This window comes from Serinus canaria, chromosome 7, assembly GCF_022539315.1.
Source record: "Serinus canaria isolate serCan28SL12 chromosome 7, serCan2020, whole genome shotgun sequence".
NCBI lineage: Eukaryota > Metazoa > Chordata > Aves > Passeriformes > Fringillidae > Serinus > Serinus canaria.
Window position 1 is genome coordinate 17452996 of NC_066321.1, and position 20896 is coordinate 17473891.

A 20896-nucleotide genomic window follows, 5' to 3' on the forward strand; every position below is an offset into this window, starting at 1 on the left:
TACACAGACTATTGGCTTTAAGTGGTTTAAGAAGACATTTTCAAAAAGCACACGTGGAGTATAGTATTGGTGATCTCCAGAAATTCTTTGCAATTTGTGCTATGAAATTCTTGCGGACTTGAAAAAATATGCCCTTTAATATTTTATAGGGCTGTGGTTTAACCTTTAGAATATGAATAGAGCCCCCATCAGTGTAGGCTTACTTGTTACCCAGTAGTGCAGGTCAGTACCCATCAGATCAATACGACCTCAGGAGAAGACGGAAGTGGAAAAGGGCCATTGAGCAGGGAGCATTTACACCCATGAATCACAATTACAGGAACACCTGTGCTAACAAACTGTGTCCTGGTCCACTGGGAAAACCTGCACAGTGCTCAGCAGCCCACTGAATTCCTCATTTATTATCACTGGTGGGTTGGTCTGAAGTTGTGTATTGTGTTACAGTGTAAAATTCAGAAGGATGCTGGTCAAGACCTCTTAGGATGACTAAGCTTTCATAGGGCATTTTGCTGTGTCTCCTATACATGCCTTTAGCATTATCTTCAAGGTACTGTTGGATGCTTTTCATTCATACATCTTAGTTTTGAACGGCAAAACACATGTTCAAGGAGCACATTTTCAAAAAAGTTACATCTAAAATTATGCTCACATTGAAAGTGATGCATGTTAATGAACTGTTTACAAGTTATGGCTACATATGTTACAGAGAAACAGAGAAAACAGGAAAAATAACCATACAATACTTGAAAACTCCTCCTTTGCACACTGCTACAAGACTATCTGTTATTATAGGTGTGGAACAGCTTTATTATTGCTGTGTCATTACAGTAAATTATCTACCTGAAGTGTAAGGAAAGGCAGCAGTATAATGAGGAACAGCCACTACATGAGAGTTTGGACTGGCAGGAAATACAAGCATTACTGCCCTGTCTTTCTAAAGCAACAATATATTAATACATCTCGAGTTCCTTCACTTTGTGCTATCATAATACTGTACAAAATCTGTTTTGCTATATATGCCAGAAAACTAATAAATATATCACTGAGCAATGCATCTTTAAAATCACATGGAAGCCAGAAAGCTTCCAAAGATTTCCTGTGAAATTTAGCAGATAACATTGGTGGTACGCAGCAGGCAGAGCCATGTCATTTGTATTTCACAGTGAGCAAGCATCAGAGTAAAAGACCATGCTACACAACTGAGAGGAAAGTGTCCATCCAGCAAGCCTCATTCTTCTGGCTTTAGAAATCCTGTTTTTAACATCATGCTGAGAAACAGCTAGTTGGAGATTGGGACAGACGAAGATCTGGATATGTTCTCTTTTTCTATCTCAACATTTTGTCTAGGCAAATCTAAGGCTTTAAACATATGTTCAGGATTTCCGTCTGGATGCCCTTCAGCCCTGGCAAAAGAACACAGCTCCTTTACCTCTGATAAGGCTTTGGCAAATCTCAAAACCCTGTGTAGTAAGATTGCTGAAGAACATGCCCAGTGAGCTGGTACATTGAAGACAAACACTTAGGCTGTGCTATGTAGATGACACGGAAAACTAAAATATCCCATGAGCAAGGTCATCTGAAATATCATCATGCTAGGGGTATCATCATTGCACCACCCAGACACTATCTGGCACATTTGTTTGTATCTGTTTGTAAAGGTGAGGAATACAGAATATCACCAAACTCCTACATCTTAAAGCCAGAAGAAAGATAAGAAGTGGGACTGAAGACTATATGAAGGAAGGAAAAGAATGAAACATCTGGAGAAAATCTTCATTTTCTATAAAGAGTTTACATGACAAAGTGCTTTAGGGGGAAGAGAGCTAGCTATGCACTAAGCTATTTAATTTATCACTCTGCAGAGCAGAATGAAGATATCCATTCCCACTTGCCACACATGAGTACTTCTCGAGATTTGAATTCAGATTTGTTCACAACTAGAAAACTATTCAGCTGAGTTAGCCTTTCTCACATTTCTTATAAAATGAGGAGGTACTTATTTTGATTAACAAAAACAGCAAAAATCACCAGATTTCCATTTATTCCTGGACCTCTGTTCTCTGACTCCTCCTACAGCTGCTACTCTTTTCCCAGTGTTTGGTTTTTCTCAGGGTTTCTCAGATACCCATTGCTATCACCCTCAAATCTCCCCCAACCAGACCACATTTAACAAAATTCCTGCTCAAATCTCATCAGATTTTTCAAGGCAAAATACCACATGGTACTGAACAAACAAATTAAAAGGAGGGGAAGGCCCCAAACAGAGTGTACATGTATTATCATTGATACTGCCTTTTCAGTCATTGCTCTAGCCTGAGAACCAGCACAAGACAAAATTTAAAAGGACATACAAATTTGTATTCTTACTATGATCAATTTCCAGCTCTGTAGGAAAATTAAGGAGGGAATACCTAATCTAATACATTAGTAATTGCTTAAAGTAATTTTTCATTAGCAATACTTGCATTGTCAAGATTTTATAAAGTCCAGTGTGCCTTAAAACTCCTTTGATGCATTTTTGCTATTCTGGCGTGGGACCTGCTTGATTGGAAACCACTAAGAATGCTTAACTGTGCCACTTATTTTTCCCTCTGATTAAAATGCAGGCTGGCACAAGCAGAGACTGATGGCCTCTGAGTTTATAGATTGACCAGGGCACCTGCCGTGCAAGCATCTTTGTGCTGTCCCATCACTGAATTTCATTCTGACCTTGAAGCATCACACTTGATAAAGCTGAAAGTTAGTTTCTATTTCTATTTCCAGCCCTGTTTTTTAGTATCCCTTAACAGACTGTCAATTGTACTCTGACATAATGGTGCCTGCTTCTTCTAGGTTGTAGCTCTCAAGAGATAGTAAACTCGATGTTTTCAGCTAGAGAGTTTTGCAGCTTTTTCATATGATTATGGCTTAAAATATTTTTAAATTAATCACAGTAATAAGACCAGGAAGACATCTACTGATGACAGCTTTAATCTCCAGCAATTTTGCTGAATACCTAAGACTGTACCTGGTCATTTTGGTACCAGAGAAGTTTTTTTGGTTAAAGGTCTGGTCAACCTAGTTCATGAGCAATAGTCAGAAGTGAAGTTTCCTCAGGAAACAAGAAGCTCAACAGTAGATACATGTCACAATGAATGCAAGCATTATTTAGTATACATCTTCCAAACCCTGTTTCAATGTAAGGAAAATTAATACAAAAAAAAATAACATGCTTGCGTTTGCAATGTTTCAAATAATTGCTCTTTTCTGTCCATAATCAAAAAATCAAGTACCCCAGAAATTATTGTATACATAACTGTGCAAGAGAATCACATTTTACAACAGTGGGGATGGGGTAGAAGGACATTGCTATAGATTAACCTGATATAACATATAAAACTCTGAGAACAAAAACATGCACATAGAGCTCTGTCTCAGATGATAAAGACCTCACTTTCTGAATAAAATATGAAAACCTTTCCAGTGCACAAATATTATAAACTTAATGTAATTACTAGAAACATAGCCCTGAATAATTTTTTTTTGGCCTGTGAAATGTATGCAAAACCAACAAGTATTTCATTGTCCAATGACCATAATGTTGCATCAGCTCGACAACAGCTTCCTAGAAGGGTTTATGCATAAAGCAGAGCAATAACTGCAGCTACAAAGCACACCAAACATCTGAAGACAAGCCATCAAAAAGCAAGGAAATTCCGATTTCTAGTTGAGGCCTGTGACATTTACAGGCTATACAAGAATACATGGGATGTTATACAGCATTGCGCATCATTATTGTGGAAGTCATTGTTTCCCTCATTAGTGCTCTAGATCTGTACATTACTTTCATTCCAGGTCAACGACCTCCATGCTGACAGTCCATCCTTAACTCACCCTTTTGTGCCTAGGTATTGTAGCAAATTTGCTACAGTACGTGACATCTCACACTTGAATTTTCTGCAATATTTGAAGACATGTATCCCATTCAAATGCACTACTTATCAACTCGGAGGTCTTCAGAAAACCATTAAGAAGATATGGGACACATATCTAAAGGAAAATTAGGTATAATTTCATTTGTAAGTGTTGTATTTTATTATAATATTTAAGCTTTAGTTCTCTGTAGAGCTTTTAATTTTATGTGATAGAATGATGTGCAAATCATGCAGCACAGTTACAGTATTCCCAAAATGTTTTTAAAATTTAATAATGTTTTCTAAATGAATAAAGATATTTATTCTCTAGGAACATGCAGAACGTTAAACATTTCCACACTCATTGTCCAGATTTTTTTAAGAGTTAATTAAAAGCATAACTTAATAGGCTGCAAATATGTTAACCTTTCATTTTTAATGCAATTGAAGATAGATGACTAAAATTTAGCTGTGAATCTGGACTCCTGAAAAACTGTGATTGACACAGTATCATCCTGTAATGAAGCAGTTAATATGCAGACATTGACATGGCAGAACCATTATGATAGATCATATCAACTCATAATTTGGCTTCATAAATATGTAGAATTATTGACACAATATCTTACAATGGCACATCCTTTTCTACAATGCTAATGCACAGGACTGGCCTTTGCAGTGAGAACTTTAAAGTATAACCTAAGAGGATGTGACACGTGGAGAGGAGATAACATTCATGTTGCAGTAAGTCACTTTCTGTTTTAATATCAGAAAACCAGTGTTAAAACCAGGGAAAGGAATCAATTGGGGTTTTCACACCTGAAAGTCACTTTAATACTTTGATAGGTTTGCTGTCCACATTCGTTGTTTTGTTGCTCAGGAAATTGCTCAGAATTTGTCAGACAGTGGGAAATTGTTTGATCAAACTAGAAAGAAAAAATGCAAACCCCATTTCAATCTTATGGTTAGATAAAGAAAGAGGATAAATAACCAACTGCAGCATTTTCCTTTGTGTTTTTCAAAGAAACCTTGTGTGGACTTGTTTTATGAAATTAAATTTTAAGGTTTTGTTTGAAATGCGCAAATGAACTTTTCTCATAACTTAATGGCACTGGTGTTAGAGCCCAGGGAAACAGGGGCAAAGCAACAGAACCAGACAAATGCAGCTATTTTTGTCCCAGCTTAAAGAGCACCCTGTCTGTAATACCACTGTGTAAACTAGCAAGAATTTGGATCAAACATAGAATTTTGACAGATCCAGAGTATGCTGATGAGTGTACAAAAGATGTGTTTATTTGTCCCAGTGTTCTTGGGTGCTGCCATGATATTCATACTGGGTGTCCAGCAACACTTTTAACATTTTAGTTCTGTGGCATAGCTTTGGTCTCCACTCTTCCTGTCCTTGACTAATAATGAGGAGAGGATGCTTGGTGGATATAAATGAGTCACTTGGCTGATCTTGAATCTCAAAAGACAGAAGACAGTCAGCTGATTCACCCCAGCTGAGGGTATGCATATTTAAATTTTACTTTCACAATTAGCTTTTGTTGAAATTGTGAACAAAAGTACTCTTTAAGGTAATCTAAACCATTGCTATGTATACAGGGTAAACAGAGGCTGCAAGGATATACACCTTTTAAAAAACCCTAAAACATATTGTGTGGGCTGAGTACTTTATATTGACTCGTGGTGCTAAGAGAATTTTATAATAGAATTATAAAACCCTCAAAAAAGGGGTTTATAAAGGAAACTCTAATATACCTTTATCTATCATGGCACGGCTGGGGGCTACTATAATAATCCTTTTGCTTTCATGTGGCCATCTGGAGGCCTATTAAAACTAGTATCTAAAACAGACTCCCAAGTGTGTTGAGTTTGCCAGTTCCCACTAAGTCACTAAAATCAGGGAGTTAGCCCTGCTATAGGGTGAACTGTCTGCTACAGAGAGAAGACAGCTTGAACTCTAACCTTTTACACTGTGAATATGTTGTGTACAGACTGATTTTGATACATACATTTTAATTGTGAAAAACCCCTTGCCCTAGGACTTTTGTGCACCTCTGGGGTTGTACAACAAGATGGAAGAGAGAAGGCAAAGTGAGAATCAAAATAATGCAAATTTAATGAAGTATTCTGTTTCAGCTGAGAAATACTCTATTCTGACTTTCATAGAGAGCAACAATGAAATATTGAAATTTTTTAAATTAACCTACTTTCCTTGCTCAAATATAAACATGGAGATTATATATAACATTTGTTTAGTGCTGTGAGTTTTTACCCAAAGTGTAATGGAAATAAATATTTGAATATGCAAATTATTTTAAGTGTAATTTGGGCTCTCTCTTTGTTTTTATTCAATTAAGATTAGGTTCATGTGAATTTACTCAGTGAAACATTTTGTTTCAGTGGAAAATGGGTATCATTTGTCCAAAATAAAGCCCTTTCCATATACTCATTACTGATCTTATTCAGTAATGTTGTTACATCCTATTATACCTGATACATTAAAAAAAAAAAAAAAGACAAAGAAATTAAGTTGCTGTCTAAAACCACACTAGAACTCAGATCTAGGACCAAATAAGATGCATTAATTGCTTTACTGCTTCACTGCAAAGCCACTCTTAAAACATAATTCCTTAATGAAGTCCGTTAATTTGTTCATGGCAGTACACAAGCTGTTCAAAATGACACAGAATTGCACTCTGTTTTCTAACCCCTGCAGTTTCTTCTGTTAGTCACTCTGCCTTGTGTTGTTATCCCATGGATAGTAATTATTTTATAGTGGCTGTAATTAGGAGAGAATTAGGCTTGGTAAACAAAACCTGCCTTCTCCTGTTAATAGCTAAGGATAATAAATTTGGCTCTGACATTCACTATATTTGGACAAGGTTTGGCCTTCTTCCAGTTTTCCCAATAAGAACTTTATTATATAATTATGCCTTGGAGGAGCTCATATTACAAGGTAATTTTTTTTTTGTTAAGACACATATTGCATGGCTTCCAGCCAGTAAATGATATACTGTAATATATGCCTTCAATAAATGTTTTAAACAAAATCTCTTTAAGCAATGTTCTGCTAGAGCTGCACATTGCAATTCCAGTGCTATATTTACAGGAGTTTTTCATAATGCAAATGATTTTCCTTTGCACCCAAGTCCAACATAAAAGTGTTTACAAAGAAGCCTAGGATTTTTTTTATTAGCAAATGACATGATTAGATCTTTAACTTATATCTCAGTAGTTAAAAAAACCCCCATGCTTTTTATTCTGTGAGTAAAGTTATAGTTTTGTTGACATGCACAGAAGTGCAGCACGTATCTGGTTTTCTATTTTCAGCTTGAATCAAAAAACAACCCTTTGTTCCTTCTCTCAACCCCCACATTAATGCATCATCTCCCACCCTTTCCTTTATTTATATTTACCATTTCTATAAAATACAATTTGAGTCAACAAACAATAGCACAAAAAATGCTTTTCAAAGGGAGTCAATCATAAGCTAAATAGAAAAGGAGGGGCTTAAGTGAAAATACATGAAGTAGTGAGTGGCTCAAAAGAGAGAAAGAAAGTGTTTCAGTGACAAGGAGGAGCAGAGATAGGATCAAGGCTGGGAAAAGGGAGCAAGCAATTAAATTCTGAAAAAAATACAGTAATAAAAATCAAACGAGACAAGTTTTTAAGACACTAATTTTAAATATTTCTCCTGCTGTTGAGTTATCACTTCTTAGAAGACATAAGTAAATAATTTATCATAATTGCATTCACCATTTTTTGTAAAAACTGTGTAGGTGAGCACAAATGGGTTTACATACTTAAACAAATAAACCAAGTCCAAATAGATTAAAAACTGGGTAAACAAAAGAAGAATCCAAAAGCCATGTTTCCAGGCTGTCTTTTCTGGTCACTAAATATCATCCAGTACCTTTTCAGTTTTTCTGTATACTATTTAATGCTACAGGTTAAAGAGTAGGAATTCTTCAATTACAAAACCAATGTGATTCAGATAGATACACCGACCACCAAATGTTTTTGGTGTAAAAATAACATATTTTTTATATTTTTACGTCACTCATTTGAAAGCTCAATCTATTTTCTAGTGACACAAATCAGATCAGTATTGATAACTTCAGCATACAATCCCCAAGGTAAGAGGAGTCAAAAAGATCAGGAGAAGGGAACTGGGACATGTGTCAAGACAATGACACCAAAGTTCTCTCACATAGAATATGAATGATATATTAGTTTTAAAAACACTATGCTCACATAGCCAGCAGAAAATAAGATTCATTGTGATGCAAAAAGAGTCAAATATTAATAAGAAATCACACTGCTTCAGATCTATGCTTCAAATTTAAGGCATAACTTGGCACTAAAAAAGTTAAAAATCTTGAGGAAAATTCATCTGCACTAGCAGCACCCATTGGATTTACTTGGCCCTTGGTAAGAAAGCTGAAAAGCACATGGGCAGGGACCAAGAACATCAACAGTCATTCCAAACAGAAAAAAGACTATTCGATCAGCCAGGACAGTCTTATTCCCTTTTGTTAATATAATAGAATCCAAGACAGTATTTTCTTCCATGTTCTCTCAAACATATTTTTAATTACTCAGTATAAAGAACAAACACTCCTTTCCTTGGGAAACAAGTGCCTAAGGATTCCATATTGTTTCAATCATACCTTGGAGGATATACATCCTGCATTCTTCCAGAAAGTATTATTTTACTGTTTCTGTTAACTCTTCAGAACTTTTAAATTATCTTTGTTCTTTTCATCTGACTTCCTGGAACTCTCTTAGAAGGGGGTCCACAGAGTTGCCACAGCCCTTGAGACAACAGGGTTCAAAGAAGTACCTCTTCTACGGATTCACATGGAAATGTCAGGGAAGCAGGGTGACACTACTTTTTTTCATCAGGAGAGCACGGACCAGTAGTGGTTTTATAGTGTGAGCCTGTTGACAAAAGGTGCTGCTGACAAAAAGGACTCATCTCAAGGTCTCTCCAAGTTTTGGATTCTATAATTTTGTAAAGATCAAGTGGCAAAAGAAACTTCTATTGTTGCCTTTCCTCCCCCTATTTTCTCCTCTTCCTTTCCTCTTCTTTCCTTTCTCAAAAGGATTGCAGAAGAAGGAAATGAAAATTAAGCTGAAAGAGCATGAAAGACAGTCAGGGTACATCTTTCCTTTTTCCAAGATGCAGAAGGAGATGCAGACCATGAGGAACTGGTTATAATGGCATTGATTAAGAATTTCTTTTGCCATCGTACCTTAAGCTAACATGATCTCAGTGTCTGGAAGGTTTTATATGGTTCATAATTTTAAAATATTGCTTTAGAAGGAGGAGAAAGTGGGACACAGACATAATTCTCTCCTGTATTGAAAGCTCAGCTACCTGACAAATACTAAGAGCCCATAAATGTGCATGTTGCCCTATGATGCACAAGGTGACCAGACTCAGACTTTGATAGATGACCAGTGTAAGCACATTCTAACGTCAAAGAACCTCCTCTTGAAGTCTCTAGGATATGTCTTGATTACCCTCCAAAATTTTTGTAAATTTGGTAACAGAATAGCCAGTCTCTTCAGAAAAAAAACCATCAAGTCTCAAGAAAGAAACAAATTAAAACCTCTATAAACCAAAGAGTAAAAAGATAGTATAGAAGCAATGTATATGGGCTATAAAGAAGTAGAAAGACTTTTGTATTCTCCCTCCTTCCCATTAGGCTGTCTCCATACTTCTGCAGCTGTAGTAACAGGCAGAAGGCAGTTTAAATAACCATATTGCAACTTCCTATACACACAACTTAGTGAAAGTAGTAAGTATCTTAGGATACTTACTACTCTGGAAGAAAGTTGGGGGAGTTGGCCTGAGCAGATACTCAAAAGTCTTCTTTCAGGACTAAACACTATGTTCTACATTGAAGAACTGAGTTTACTCTAAATCATGCACAGAAGCAAATTTTACCGTGGTCAGAGCCAGGGTGTAAATGAAACATGGAAAATTTTGCACACCTATTGTATCCTTAACTGAGAGCATTTCTGACAGAACCAAGGATTAAGCATACCTTGTTTCAAACAGGGTTTTGGAGTTTACTTTTTTATAGGCTGAGGAAAGCAAGCTCAGAGAAAGGCAGAGTGAGCAGCAGGGAAGCAAAACTCCTTTTATCATTATTCTAAAATGAGATAAAGTGAAAGAATGGTCATGAAGAATATCAGACATTAAATAGCATCCCTGTGTGCAAATCATAACTGTAAGCTCTATTTTAGAAATGGCTTACATAGGGAGATGGCTCTTTATAATGAAGAAACACTAAAAGAGGTGATAGAGAGGCCTGATGGTATTCTTATGAGAAATATTAGGGAATATTTCTAAATAATGATAGATAAAATATTTCATTTGAGAAGCATACTTATAATATGTGCCCAGGTTCTTTCTTCATTATTGGTAAGGCATCCTATATGACAATATGTGAAATCCATGGCATATAGTCAGCTTTGGGTATGTGAGCTTTCTAGAAGCTGTGAAAGAATTATGCAGTGGTAAGGAAAGGTCTAAATAGCATTGGCTCTAATTCTTTGACTTACCACAGAAGGCTTTCGGGCAACTAACTTGGTAATACATCCTTGGCTGGATTTCTGATGGTCATTTATAAATGTGCAAAACCTCTCCAGCTCTGCACTGGTCAGGTCACATTGGAAAAAATTGCTTCTGCTCTCGACCCATCTGTCTGTAAACATATCAGACTGACAGCTTGCTTTACTTGCAGTGCCCAGTAGCCATAGGGACAGCACCATGCTCTAACAAAGGCCTAAGCCACTGACTAGCTTTTGGCAAGTCCCTGTGATACCAAACAAGAGCATTGGTCAAGATGCTGATGATCCATGGCTTGTAGGTGTAAGAGGTGTGAGGGAATGTGATTGTTCTCATACATGGTAAGATTAGTGTGTTAAAACTGCAAATGGAGTAAACAACTTCTGATTTGTTTAAGGCTAGTCAGTGTCTTTATCAGTATCATCAACTGTGTGAATTACTCCTACAACCAGCTAACAAAGACTCTCCTTTAGATAAACAGCAAATGACTGTGGTTTTGAAAACAAAGGAGAAAAAGAAACTGAGCTGTCTCTACAGTGTAACACTTAGACTGATATCTCACACTGACACTTTGGTAAAACAGTGGCATCTGGGCCAGAGCAGAAACACTTGGTTTGCAGAAATAACAATACTTTGGTCTCTTTCACTTTGAAAAACATTTCTATGCATTTGACTGCTGCAACATTTCACAATTTCCTGGGAAAATAAATTATTTGGGGGGTACCAACTCTGGCAGAACATCAAAACGTCAGCACTTTATTTTCAAGCTTCCTCGTGATGTCAATTCCCACACCAAAATGATTCATATTCAGATTTCATGACTACTTGGAAGAAATAACAAAAGTAAGAGAAAAGATTGCACACACAAAGAAAAAGTGATGGTCCCCAAGGATAATTCAAGAAAAGCGGATTGTGTGAACGCCAGTTTCTGTCCACCTCCCAGTGAGGGGGAAGATTTTGTGTAGCCATTTCTATCCCTCTGCAAAGGTGAGCAAGGTGCTGTTGATAACTAAGTCTTCTCTAAGTCTAATTACAAGGAAACAAGAAACAACAAGAAAGGAGTTAAAAACAAACCAACAGAAGAATATGGGAGAACCAAATAAGTGTTTATGGGTTTTTTCCCCCTGGATGCCAGTTCATTACCAGACTGATACTATAACTTCAAGGGTCATTTCTCAGCAGTCACTAAAATACCAAAACAAGGGAAAAGCTGCATGTGAGTAGAAGAAAAACCAAAAGCCCTAGATCATTATACTCTCAAAAGAATTTTTACATAAAAGAGGTCTTGTAAAAGACAGTCCCCCTAAGTCATACACTGTTAACTGCATTCCCCTGCTAATGAAAGAGAGAACATATTAAATAGAGGAAGGACTCACTGGAAAGATGCTGGAAAACAAGATTAGGTAAAACATTTGATTTTAAAAACTTTTAGTGCTTTTTAGAGGGGAAGAAAAGACAGTGGTAGAAAACTCTTCCTATGCTATTTCAACATATGCAAGTGTAGCTTGAATATGAACTTTGCCTCACTAGAGTTGACTGCCTACATATTTTCAACACCATTGTACACATGGTTCAAGGCCATTTGTAGGACTGAAACATGGAAATTCTTTGCATTTCAGATTTCTGCAAGGATTAACAGATGAGATTCCCCTCTGGTAGCTGTGCAACTCATCAGAAAAATTCAAATTTTGTACAGATATTGCTACTCTCATACCAATACAGCAGTTACGCAGTTTGTGTACAATATGGTCACAAATATCAGTTAAGCAATCAACTTTTTGAAATAGCCATGTTCAAAGTCCAAACACAGCTATCCAAATGTTTCAGAGATAACACAAGTTCAGACCAATAAATGAATTCTCTGACAATCTAAATTTCATAAGCAGTTATTTGCCCAAAAACAAAACTGAAATTGCCAGGTAGCTTTAGTGGTAGCAGAAAGCACTTTGGTTATCTAGGGGTAAAACTGTTTCACATTCATTCTAAATAAGAGGTGAAATTATAAAAGTAGTTTGAAAAATACACCAGCGAACCAGCATGTCAGTTCAGCTCCTCACAACATGACTTTGATGGGAAGTTTATCTGATCATATACATTCCTTCATGAATGCCCATTTAAAAATGAGGTGAAGCCAATCTTTTGTAAACAGATCCCTTAAATTCAGAGTGAAAATAAACATCCCTTAGACATGAATACATGACTAGAGAATTCCATAGGGCCATATGTACCGAACTGTTCCATTTCACAACCCAGGTGAGGCTGTGCCCCAAACCAGGGACCTGCCTAGACCCTTTTCTCCTGCCCTTGAGCAGCAGCCCCTATGGAAAAATCTGTTTAAAAAGATAAAGACTATTTCATTTTATATTTTGGGAAGACATAGTCAGATACAAGACTTCCTGGTTACTTTAATCCCTGTCAGAGAACAAAGAGCAAGATAAAATGGAACTTAGGGCTTGAGCCAAAATCCTTTGAAATCAATTAGATTCTTTTCATTGATTTCAATGAGTTGTGGATCAGACCTCCTCTTCCTCAAGGCAGCAATAAGACACTTCCTAGAGAAGGCAGGGGTCCTCAGTTTCACCATTCATTCATTTTGATCTTTCACTGTTTAATGAATCTCTTCATCCTGCTCTTATTCTCAGCTCTCAGCCAGGCAGGCATTAGCAGTGCATTCACCAGGCAGTAGATGATCACCAGTATCCATCTTTCAAAAGAGACGTACAACTGCGGCCACTCAGGGCCATTAAAGATCCCATGGTATTTTTGCAAGAGCAGAAATAACAATGCCAGCATCTTGGCCAAACTCCAGCCTCTTTAATTACATTCTGTCCATCTATTTTCCCTCCTTAGTTTCAGCTGGAAAAATTAGCCACCATTTTCCACTATCTTATTAATCTTTTAATGTAGAATTAATTATAACAGAAAGACTATGAGTGTAAAATATTGGCACTTACAGTTATAATGAGAAAATCATTGCTGTCCATAAAAAACAGAAAATGCGACTCTCTTTTCACAGAAAAAGTGTACATCATTAGCACAGTAAAAGTAACCATATAACCCTTTTCTACTTTAAAAATAGCCAAAATGTGCCTAAGTGGAAAAAAAACAACCTAAAATGAAACTAAAATTTAAAAAAAAGAAAAAGGGGAAAAGAAAAAAAAATATTTAGCACAGCTTGGACAAGCTCCACATTACTATTTAACATCAGGAACCACTCAGAATTCTTGACCAGTGAGATTATTTATGTGCCTTTTGGAGATGAAATCAATGTGATAAAGTATCCACCTATATTGAGCTCTAGACTAGAAGAACATGCAGTTTTTTAGCATCTCTACTTAAAAACAAACAAATAAAATTTAATCCAGGTAATTTATAATGTGTAAATTGATAGTGTCTGCTCCTAAATCAAGACATCTTCACACTTTTGTCTTAAGAAAAAAAAAGAGACCTTAAATGCTTTTCTTTCCACAGTATAGATGCAACTTATCATTGAGAAGACAGTGGCCCAAAAAGATCTCAGGGGGTACAGAATTATAAGTAAAATTTGGATAAAGATGCAGCATAACTACATCTCTGTGGAATACAGTGGAAGAGGGTTTAACCATCAAAGCTTACAACTCACTCACTCTTCTATCAGATGTGCTTGTGATTAAAAGGTTGTTGCCAACAAGTAAAATGAAGAGCACTCTAGGGGGCCCAGAGAGCTAGTCCATTAACTTCATCAGCCCCAGATTTAGTTCCCGTCTCAGCACAGTCTTAGGAAACAGTCAAATTGCATTTACCCATCCTAATTATGGGATTCACTGAAAATGTAGGGCAATAGGTAGAGAATTCATAGCCAGAAATAAGGTATCTTTCTGTAGAAATAATTTGGTCATTTGCAGATCATATCAGGTCAAGTCACTTGTGGTACTATAATCAAAGCTACAGACTGAAGAGCTTCAGAGTGATGATAAACGACAGATTTTGTCAAGAGATCTGAAAGGAGAGAGAAAAACTGAGGAGACTTTGGCAATAAGTTCAGCTGACCAAAGAACTGCTGTTGTTTAGTTGAAGTCAGGGCAATCTCCATGTTTGCTGGGCTCTGTTCTGCCTCTTCAGCAGAATTGAAAGTCTCTCATTTGCTAAGACATCTAACTGTGAAAAGCTGATATGTGGGAATTCCTAGGAAGAAACAATTCATTGGTGACAGGAAATAGCCTAGATAACTTCACAAACTTTTCCTTTCAGTCTTCATGATTGGAGGAAAAGCACTTTAAAAACTAAAGCATTGTTATATATTATTGGTATTATTTTCTCTTCGAGTACTGCTTTCATAGCAAAGTTCTGCTCTTCAAATCAACTGTAACGTTCAACCATCCTGGATTTCATCCTGCCTGAGTGATTTTCACCTGGCATTGAGAGGTAAAGTGAGGAACTGAGCCTCTGTCTTATTTCTGACATCTTCCTGGTGGTTACTGCTATATGAGCTGTACTCATTACACATATATATCACATATATATTGTTCTCAACAAGCCAACTCTAGCACAGACGTGCACATTTCTCTTGAATTTCTACCATACATGACTATATTTGTTAAGACTTTATCTTCCAATTATAGCTGTTCTGTAGCTAGTTTCACTAGCTACAGAAAATATTAGAATACTCTCTTTACTCCTGAGATTTTGCAAAGCAGATTGCAACTTCCACACAGATTTGCAAGAGAAGTTGGAAGCCTAATATGTTCAAATCAGAACTTTTTCCAGTAAGAGGTAACTTTCCTCAGACAGCCCCCAATGCTGTCCACAGAGCATGCAGAAAATAATTTTTAAAAATACAAGGAGAAATTATCTGCACTGATATAATAAAGACTTCTGAAACATCCATAAAATATTTCAATTATTTTTTGTGATAAATTTTTCAGACATTACACCTGCCCAAGCTCTCAGGGTTTGCAAACATAGCTAAATCTGCCAACGGTCTTGTGAGGAGAATATTTTTAAGTGTTTATTCTCTCCCTCAGCCCATTTAAATGCTTTTACTTGCTGTTTTACTTGCAGACAAGAAAAGCCGAAAGTGTGTTCAGAGACTCCACTAAAACTTTTTATTACACAAGTTAATGTTAAATGTATGATTTAATAAAAAAAACAGATAAATACATTGTTACTCAAATCTTTTACAGATATCTCAATCCTGTAATAAGGAAAGACCAAATAATTTTCAGGCAAGTGTGTGCCCTTTCTCTACAGGTATTAATAAGCACTGGGAAACACCTGGTCCCCTCTTGCTCACTGATAGTGGTTTTATTCAGCAACTAATTATCCTTGATAATTTGCATTGGGCATGAAGAACTATTTGAATTTGAACATATTAAAAAAGTGTTCTCTGCAACAGACATCTCCAAATGCAGAATGTCCTGTCCCACAGATTCAAATTTAAGACCTTACAGCAGCTACCCACCCATTGCTTACCCGAACAAGAAATCTCCACCTAGTAGGTTATAGGCAGAGAAAATACATCTAGCAGCCTGATCTAATTTATGAATGTACATAATTATGAATAATTGAATGAAGCTAAAAGAAGAAAACTCCAAGTGAATGACAGAGTACAGATCAATTCCCAAGTAAAGCAGTGCACACCCAATGGTTTACCACAAATTAAATTTGACTGAAAAAAAACTAAAAAAAATTACTCTTCTGGCAAGAAATAGAAGTGATTATCTAGCACATCCTATAAGCCTATGATTAATTGCCAAAAAGCCCTTTACATATTAATAACCTTATTTTTTTTATTCTCTTGAAACATACTTTGCTTTTGAAAACATAGCTACTTTCAATACTGTAATAAAAATAATAATATTTTAAAAGCTGTCCTCACCAACAAAAGTATATTTCATAATTAAAAAGCTAGATGTAGCCTCATTTCTAGTTTAGGGGTCAGCCTGGATGACACAATGGCCATTTCTGGCTGGACTATCTACAAATACGTAATTGGAGTGTAAATTATTTTCACTATATAAATAGCTCTTGATGATATCACAATTTGTAAATAGAGCAGTTTTTTTTTCCCAGAAGCAGCTTTGTGCTAGCTGACAGCTCTGAAAAGTTTCTGTACTTGATTATGTATTTTTCCTCTTTATAGTTCAATAGGAAACTAGGTGTTATGTGCCCAGTATGAATCGGGTCTGCTTTTCCAAATGTTTTCTTACATCCATGACACATAAGCACCTTTAAAATCCTTGGGTAGGAAAATAAGCTGCACGCACATAGATGTAATATTTTTAAGTCTTTATTTTTATGTAGCTGCAACAGTGTATTTCACAGCTGGCTGATGAAACACACTAGAATGATTTGGAATTCCTCAGTGCTCCTTAACAGGCAATTAAACTGAAAATAGAAATGACCGTATGTGGTCAGGTGCATTTCTTCTACTGTATTACTCACACTGTTGCCAGCAGAATATTTAAAGCATACATTGGTGCAGCTGTGCTAAGGGCTTTCCAAACTTCACTAGTCAAACTTGCCCTAGAGAAGCCTTAAAAATGCATCTGTTTACTAAGATTTTTCCATTAATCTTTCCAATATCATGGCATCTTTTTAACTTGCCTAGTGATTTTAATAACAGTATGCTGTATAGTTTATATCTGAAGACTTTTAAACCTGCTGAGAAAGTATTCTAGAAACCTTCTATCCTTCTCAAATAGTAAAGTAATATTAAGAAATGGCTTTGAAGGAGAATATCCTCCTTTTCATCCTACAGAAGTTGAAGTTAAATGCATCACAGAAGAGGCTAGAAAATCCTGTGCTGAGATGCTCCAGAAGCTGGCACAGCATATGGCGAGAGGAAATGGGATGAGTCTCTGGGGTAATGTGGTCAGAGAGAAATCCTCTTCTGTTACCTTGTAAAAATTGCCTTTTCTTGAAAGACTAGAGATTGTTGTATTCACCTCCCTTCATCCTCAAGAAGAGACAAAACTGTTACTACTTTCCTGTCTGCTCCTTAGGCAAGAATGCACAAGGACAAGACCTTACCAAGAAGCCAAACAGAAGGGAGGGCTTTTCACCAAAAGTACTATAAGATAATACACATCCATACACAGTACTATTTTCAATAAAGGCATTTTATTCCTTGTGCCCATAGAGAAAGCAAGGGGGAAGGAAACAGACACAAAGCTTTTATCTACTAATGTGAAATTTTTTAAAAGTGAAGCTCAGTTATAGAAAAGTCTTATAGAGTCTTATAGAAGTTAAAAATACTCTCTATTGTATGTAGCAGTTTTTTGATAAACATCTGTCGAGTCCAGCTTATTTAGATCTTTCCCAATTCTCTAAGAATGGTCATAGGGAAGAAATGAAAGCATGTAAGCTGACATGACCACAAAAACAAGTGGGGCCGTCTCTAGGAAAGAGAGTGATAGTCATAGAAACCTGCAGCATCCAGAGGAGATGCAATCAGCCCAGGTGGAGGGAGAAAACAGCAGTTTGAGAGTCAAACTCTAGATCAGGAAACCTAAGGAGCTCCTCCCACCACCCAAACACATGGCAGGGCTGCCAGTGGAAGAGAGGAAACTATCCCAGCTCTCAGTTAGAACAGTGAGAAGTGTGGCTTAGCAACCTAAAACACAGCTGAAATGAGGAAGCAGACAGCTATGTTGTATCAGTTTGAAGTTTTGTTTCTAAGTTTCTGCACTGAAACTGCCATTGTTGAAAAGTTGTATTAGATTTACTTATCTACACATGAAAGTCTTGTTAAGGTTAATGAGAATTTCTGTTAGATAGGTGATAACAGACTTTTTCATTATTATTACAACACCAAAATGTTTTCCCATGTTTCAGGATTAGAAAGCAGTGGGTGTCTTGAATTCTAGGTCTCTGAAAAACTCCATGAGAAGTTCATCTATTTAGATCAACAGCAATGCGGAAGCTGTCAGCTAATCATATTTTGATCCTAACTGCAACACATTAATTGGAAATAAAATAAAAGTAGCCTATTTGAGGAGTGGGTGAGGCACTAAGCTGATAGACATATTAAGTCTTTTTTTCACTTACTTGTCACATGTTCCTTATTTAGATACAGATTCTTTCTAGATTTTCTTTTAAGCTGCAATATCAAATAGCATTTATCTAGGCATTTTAAAATCATGACAAGATAAAAGCCAATCTTTTTGTAATCAGTATGCAGAGAAGAAGAGAAGCAGTAGTAAAGCAGTTGATGCATGTTTGCTGACAAAATATTTAATCCAAACATTTAATTTCAATCTGCCACTGTTCTCAGTTGGTATAATTACTTTAAGCAAATATCATGTAGAAAAGAACAGAAAATAGTCTCAGCTACTGAAATGTAAATAATAAAATATAACCATAATCAAATGTTTAAAGCGATATAATTCCATTCTAGGATCGTTTTGTGTGGACTATTTTAAATGTTTAAAGGATTTTAAATTATTTCTACATAATGGCCTATGATGCTGCCTGTACTGGCAAGCAGTGGAAAAGATTTAATTCTCTCTTGTGTTCATACACACCATTCTTCAAATGGTCAATGGAAAATTATAGACTTTTGCTTTTCATTTCATTGAACATTAAAATCAACAGAAACTTTGGGTAGTGATCATAACAAATCTTAGTGTGATTTAGCCAAATTAATATGAACAATGTATATTACTCTTTTAAGCTTACTTGAAACCTAATTAACTCAGCACCCGGTGACAGAGTCTACAATTTTTAGGACAACATTTTTGAGCAAATTTTCTATTTTCTGCAAAATTCGGGATGCAAAATACCACTCCACCCAAAAGCCACTTTGATTTTCAACAATAAGGTAATCAATCCATCACAAATCTTGTGGCCTTACAAAGGGCTAAAAGTGTGATTAAGGTGGATTTCATTGATGACTAATTCTTTTCTTGTGGTTTTCCACATTCTTGACTCTATTACAATGCTTTTCTATGGCGCTGATGAGACTTTGGACCCTGTTCTAGAAGTTATATAGGCTAGTAGTACCTAAATACAACTGCAAGACAAACATGTGCATTATTCAAAACAAACAAACCAATAAAAACAAACACACAAACAAACAAAGACTGCTCTTTAGTGCTGTTCTCTAGTGAGTAAAATTTACTTTTGTGCACAGGATCATTACAAAGGAAGAGCAGAAATCAAGTCTTTTTTTAAACACTGACTTGCAGATTAATTGGGAAAATTGTAATTACAGTAACTACAAAGTTTATAGATAGTTTAATATTTTGGAAAAAAAAATCTGTTTAGTTGCATGTGTCCCAGTCATATGAAGAAAATTATTACAAGGCTGAGAAGAGGCCAGGAAAAAGAATAGAAGCAGCTTTGTTTGCTAATTGAGTGTAGTATTTTTATAGCAAAGTTCTGTACTATATTATAAAGCTTGATCCCCAAAGTAACTTGCCTTCACCTTTTCCTCTTAAAGACTTCCTCCAGAACAGAAACAGGGAAGAGTGTTAATGTGAAGTACGAGTGACCATTGAATATCAGTTCTGTCCTCTCCTTTAGCTGATCCATAGCACTTGCTCCTGTCCTTGCAGACTGGGAACAGGGAGCCAAGCTCCAAGCCTGCACTGCCAGCTCCCAGCCATGCTCATCTCTCGGTTCACCTAGACACATAGCACCATTTGCATGTATAGGAGGTGAGAGAGAAAACATTTCTACTTGCCATGGTGAGAGGGAGGCATTTTCGTTTGTTCCTGTATATAGCAGAAGCACAAGTTCATTTCAAAGCAAAATGATGGATGTTCTTAATTTGTTGCTTATGAAGTGCATGAGCAGATGAGATAATGCAAACCAGAGAGGTTATCCAGACTAACTAGATATAACAAGGAGAAAAAAAAAACCAAAAAACCAAAAAACAAAACCAACTGTTTTAAAGTGAACTAAGCAGGATCCAAAGACTCTCAGAGTCATGTAATCTCTAACATAATTACACCAATATTTCTCTGAAGTGAAGTTACAATTTTGTTTACTTCTCAGGCAGACTCGCCTGTATCACAGGTCAAGCATGCGTGTCAAAACTGGCCGGCTTTTCAGCAGTGCTTGCTGTTACTTATCGGGTTTGTTTCCATGGCTAAACAGGCGGCGCTCCCCTCTCCTCCCGGCCCCGTACCAAAGCAGAGCGGGGCGGGCGGGGAAGGCACAGCTGACAATGGCAGCAGAGGCTTTATTTATTGCTCCCAGCGGGGGTGCGATGCCGCAGCTTCTTTACAATCATCAACACCCTGGGGCTTTTTAGTTCCACATATAAGACAAGGAAGATGGGGGATGACAACTAACCTCAAGGGATTAGGTACCTCAATCCTATCCCAACTACTAGCAGACTCCAACTGTGTTTAAATGTTTTTTGAAGAATTTCTGATGTTCAGTGGTTGCTGATTACTTCCAGATTTTAGTTCTACACCAGTGGAGCTCTGCT